Source organism: Sinohyriopsis cumingii, chromosome 6 (genome assembly GCF_028554795.1).
Source record: "Sinohyriopsis cumingii isolate HCF-2022 chromosome 6, ASM2855479v2, whole genome shotgun sequence".
NCBI lineage: Eukaryota > Metazoa > Mollusca > Bivalvia > Unionida > Unionidae > Sinohyriopsis > Sinohyriopsis cumingii.
The window spans coordinates 50,975,647-50,981,646 of NC_142966.1; the positions used below are offsets into that span (position 1 = coordinate 50,975,647).

Sequence of the window (6,000 nt, forward strand, 5' to 3'; positions counted from 1 at the left end):
AAATACACCACCTGACCGAGCAGTCCAATGGAAAAAAGGCAGAAACTTCTAAACATATTTACTAATAATTTTATTATTATTAACTGTCAACACGTACGTAAGCATCATGAAAGATCCGATGCAATTTCACATTCTCTAATGTCTTGCACGTACAAAATTTCAAATAAAGATAATACTACAATTTACGACACGAATACAAATTACAAAATTATCGATATACATAGCAAAGAAATGTTTTCAGTTCTGACATGTTTGAAAATTTCCCATTTGTTGAAGAGAAAACCGTTGATTTCCTAATTATTTAAGTTATATACCTTGATTATTTTAGATTTTAATTTTTGGTCAGTTTCTCAAAAAATAATTTAAGAGTTATGGCGGGAAAAAAATAAACATAATGAGACCCGGGTAAATCAGAAAAGCACATAGTACTCCATGAAAATGCTTTATCAAAATACCCAGCTCCTTGCTAACGATAAACCAGATGTGACGCATTGCCGAATCGAACTTGTTTTGTAGTGAAAAAAAAATAGATTAGGTCATCCAAATCCTACCGCTCTCTTATGTCACTGATATTTATATGATCTTGAAGTGAATTTACGAAAAGGGTGGGGTGTGGTGCAGAGGAATTAGTTTCATGCTCTAAACTTCGATTTTGGAGCAAGTGTTTGGTTATATAATTAAAGGAAAAATTTCTTTTTGTGCGTAAATATCGCATATCTTACATCGTGTGGTACCAGAAACGATATAGTTTAACTCGTGGCTCAGTACTTCATAGCCGTGACGTAAGCAGGCAAGGCTGAAACTTTGGACCTAATGGCAACATAGATCGATCAACATGTTGTTCTCCGCCTTCTTCTGACCACCATTCATGTTAGTAACAAAGGCGGAGAACAACTTGTTGATCTAATGATGACGTTGATTATATATATGTATACTTACTGCTTGAAAGAGTCTGCAGTGATTCTCACCTCTTCTCAGTTACAATTCCAGTACCAAACTGCCCTTTTCCTCTCATAGGTCGGTATCCTACCAGGTATATGAGAAATGCTCATCATTAGAAACATACGTATTCATGTATCGCTTTACGTAACGAAATGGTTATTTTTAGACTACAACGCATGTGCCTTATTTTAAAATGTCACATGACATGCTCTATCATTAGTTTTACTTTTACATAGGGATTGAATAAAGTGAATAAAATGTGTATACTCACATCAAAAGAACGAATAAACAAAATAAGGTGTGCAGATGAAATAATTGTTTAGCTACTTGAAATAGAGGTTTACAACCCTATTACCTCCTCTTAACTGAAATTTTCCACCTACAGAGGACAACAACCAGAAACGACGTACATTTATCCCCAAAAGAGAAAGTAGATACTTCTTGTTGACAAGAACTCGGGGAAACTATGGATGGGGAACTGTTTGATACAACGCTTGAAAACGAATTTAGTGTTCAGTCTTATATTGTGTTAGACAACAAAGAAACAGCCTCTGAATCATCAGACTTGACTGATGATCAGCAACACAGGAACGATTAAGTAAACACACAAGCATCTGATTATATAAGTTTAATGGGAGACGATACCATCTGCTACTGCTAATCAACGCAAGGTAACTAACTCTCGCAGTTCCCAACCCTGTCCTAAACCAACAAGTAGTTGTCTGCACTTTTTTCAGACATTACTGTGGCGGAGACCAACGGTGCTTAGCTCGATATGCCCTAGTAATTAATGAATTAATTTCGACTGACCTTTGAATGCCGACGGCAAGTAAAATCCCTTTTCTTTTGAACCAAGGCATTCAATCCTACAGAACTCTCACTTTTTAGTATTAATCTCTGTAAGAACAGAACAAATGTATATCCACCGGTTAATGCGTGGAAAGCAGCATCACCTTAAGGTAAGAGAAACTTCAGCTCAAATAAAATTTTCATCAATGTATTTCGGCCTTGACATTACTCCATGGATACCAGCAAGATGCATTTTCGGATGTATGTGTGTGAAGAAATGCACAACAGCAGGGTCAAACATGTTATTTAATTTCCCCAAATGACGGGTTTCCACATAGCGTAACTGAATAAAAAACGTTAAATTTTTATATTCTTCAATTGTAAGCAAGAATAATCTATGCTCCTATTAGTTATTGTTTTCAGAATGAGATTAACTGGCAATGCCAAAGAGGTTATACAATAAAATATTAACCATTATAGACGCCGCACATTTTCTGTATACCTTTGTCTAAATCCCCATTTGAGCCTCTCCAAAAATATTGAGCCATGTACACAAGGCAAGCTAAACTTTTGAAACGTTACAAATGTTAGACAGAAATGAATAAGATTGTTTAAAATATCTTTCCGTTGTTTTTCCTGAATATTTTGAGTTCAGTACTGGTAGGAATATAATAAACTGATGTGGAAGCTGCAGTACTATATATGAAGACTATTGAAAACAACACCACTGAACACGTATTCATTTCATTATTTGCCGGTACAAATACATATTTGCCACCAAAAAATATCCAGAAACAGATTCAAATTTAATCTCCTGTAGATTAATTTACTAATTTTTTCCTGTTGTGGGCTGTTTATTTGTCTGATCTGGCAATATCATGCTGTGTCCCATTAGAAATGGTCTTGCCTATAAGTATACAACTCATGACAATCTATCAAGCTTAACTGTATTGCGACAGTTGGCTGGACGCTGTCCGAACTTCTGTTTTGCAGGATGAGATTGTCTTTTTATTCTGGTGCCCCGGGTTGTGCTTAGGCTTTTGTGAAGTAAACATTAGCCTACCTAAAACTGAACGTTTCAATCCACATAAAGTCACACCAGACACTCAAATGTCTGCCATAAATCATAGAATTACTATGTCCTGGCTTAGGGTATTTTCTTGTCCCCAACTCAAAACAGCCGAAATCTCTTTCCAAAAAAACCTACAATATTAAGAGGCACATTTAGATAGAAATAGCAAGCTGATCTGGCAAGAGGATATAGAGCTGTATCTGAAAGGGATGGGACAAGAAGCAGCGCCACACGTAACTATTATACTTTATCAGCAATTATTTGGATGACAATTATCCAGATTATTTCATTGTATGGATGACTACCGTATCTCCCAAATTCGTACTAATTACAATGCACATGTATCTGTAAATGAATCTAATTTGCTCATCATGACACCAACTAGAACAGAGTAACAGAAGTCAGAAAAAAATAACATAATTCAAAACCACAATTGAATAGTATCTCGTACACGTATAATAACAATGTAATTATGAATAACTACTATTAGTTTTAGAATATAAATGAACATAATTAGGTCAGAGAGAAATGCAAAGTTTACTTTACAACCAGTTGCTAAGTGAGAGCTGTAATAGTAATAAATACTTTGCATGCAGAAATACTAATCAAATCAATCATATCTAAAGGCTCGCAACGATCCCATCAAAAGGCTTCTGTAGTCCAAGCTAATGTAATTAAGCGTTAATCAGAGATTAATAGCGACTTTTTCGGTGATAAAACAGGTGATACACAAAATGATGACGTACCAATATGGAACTTATCAGATCATGCAACTTTAACAAATAACCAAACAAGAATACTAGTATGGGCCTTTATAAAGAAATGTCATTGATGTGTCGATTTATCACCATGGACGATCAATGCAGATATTTTATCAACAAATATAAACAAAAGAATCATTTTATTACCGAGGGAATCGAACTATGAAAATAATACACGACCATGAACAATGTACGATTGCGTCACCAATAAATAGAATTTGTGAAAACTTATGACATAATGTATGTTTCATCGGCAAGTAGGATATATGTATTATTGATTTCAAACAGAGTGATATTAGAAAATAATAATTCAAAATAGGAAAAATGTATCTCGACATTTGTTCTCTTCCACAGCTTTTGTCTAATGCTCTAGGAGCCTGCATGTATTGCCTTGCCGTACCAGTCTTCCTAAGGATCCCTCCAAAGCCTCCTTATTCACTGTAGACCCCTTGGTCCCAAAAGTTTGGTCCATCACTGTGAGTAAACCAATAATTCGTCCGAGTTGACGTCAACATCGACCTGCAGCATACGGGTACAAGAAACCCCTCTCAGAGTTCTTCAGCTCCCCGTCACCAAAAGCAGCTAAAAATATAACGACTTTGCAGTGTAATGGATGAGACACGGTTAAATACAAATACAATATACATTACGCATGTGCGCACATAAACTGGCTTCGTCACACGTAAACAAAATCATCATTTCATGGGAACTACTGTACACTATTATTATTATTATGATGATGAGATGAGTACATCTGTACACGAATCTATGAAGCCCATAGTTAGTACTTGGTTTGGTTGGGCTGAGCCAGCTGTAATATATTTTACCTAAAGAACTTTGTTTGGTCAGGTAATTGATGTACGTCTTTATCAAAACACAGTCAATGACTAGTTTGGTTGGGCAGAGTCCCTGTAAGATAGTTTGCCGTACAGGTCTTCTCGTTTGTTCCAAAAGCCGTTCAATAAGATTTATTGGTGTGTGTCAGAAACACGTAATCCGTATCTGGTTTGGATGGGCATGTATTTATTGTTCAGGAACCTCTCCGTTAAGCTTATTGGAGTATGTATTTTTCAAACACGCAATCAATACTTGGTTTGGTTTCGGCAAATCACGCATTAAGATATTTCGCATTAAGGGCTTTTTCTTTTGTTCAGGAAGCCATCTGTAAAGTGTACAGCTTCTTACTACAACATTGTATTAGATAAGACCCACAATTCCATGACAAACGGCACGGGTTTGTGCAGAATCCATGTCAAGGTCATACATGACCATAGAAAACAAAACAAAAAAATTAAAAAAATTGTGAATGTTTAAATTTGTTTGAAGGTTAAGCTCTGGATTCTCAACTTGATACACATGGTTTAAAATCTGAAGACAGTCAATTGACCTGCCTTTTCCCCCACTCATAATCCTGGTTGTAATAAAAGAAATAATCCTACGGGAGGCATAAAAAAAGAAATTTTTCCGTATTTTTATATCTTATTCATCAGGGTCAGTTTGTGTTTGAAAGATTACACAGTCAGGCTTACTTCTTATATTCATGTCATAAAAGATCCCATGCTCTATATAACCATGTTCACATTCTGAAAGTTTTTTTTTTAAATTATTGAAACATAAGACAGTAATAAAGAAATACCAACATCTGTGAAAAGTTTTGTGTTTCAAAGAGAAGCCACATTAGTGTACTTTATGTTATTTCCAGTATGCTTCCTAAGCACAACAACCAGAATTATTTTTATCAGCAAGGGTATGTGAACTTGATATACATCGTGAGACTTGCAGAACAAATAATTTTTAACCTATACCGTCCCCGCTTTCACTGGTGCTCCAAATTGCTGGAGCTGAACCTTACATGGAATTAGAAAGTGTTCATGTCATTGTCTTCTTGTTGCATTACCATTCTGAAGATCACTAGAGGGAAACTGTGTGAAAGATTGTACTCGCCAATTCTGAAATTTTATCCACAAGTGCAAGAATATTGGTACTCCTTGGAGCACTGAGTAGTTGTTATGAAATAAACATACTTATTTAATTTCTTGTATAAAGATTGAAAAGAAATTTTGGAACTACAGAAACAAGTAATTGTCTGCAAGTCTTAACCCTTGAAGAACAATGGCATACATCACATCAGGATTTTTATAAAACATTCCTATATTGTTCAATGTACAATTAAATATTACTGAATTCTACTCACTTATGTCAGCAAAGAGAATAATAAGTATACATTTTCAGGACAATGGAACCATTTTACTTCATTTTACTCCCTGATATTCTTGTTCCCTAGTAAGACTTAATTTCTATTGATTTATCAAAATAACTCTAATTTTATTCTGAAAATCCTAAATATCTCCCACAATTGTGATACTATCATTTTATAATTTTTATTACGTACATTGACTTTATAACAAGGTTTATAAACATTTTTAATGTCTCATC

General features: G+C 34.9%; 1 protein-coding gene across 4 annotated transcripts in view; it reads right to left on the reverse strand.

The window, feature by feature from the left end:
- The window catches only part of LOC149796913 (uncharacterized), a 64,675-nt gene extending 60,582 nt beyond the window's left edge, over positions 1–4,093 (reverse strand). For 2 of the 4 annotated variants that reach the window (XR_016421752.1, XM_089961590.1), the window contains exon 1: positions 940–1,079. The gene's annotated coding sequence lies outside the window, so the exon portion shown is untranslated. Of the gene's footprint in view, positions 1–939; positions 1,080–3,964 lie in introns of those variants that run through there. The other 2 variants (XM_089961591.1, XM_089961592.1) reach the window with 2 other exon arrangements.
- Between the last annotated feature and the right edge of the window lie 1,907 nt (positions 4,094–6,000).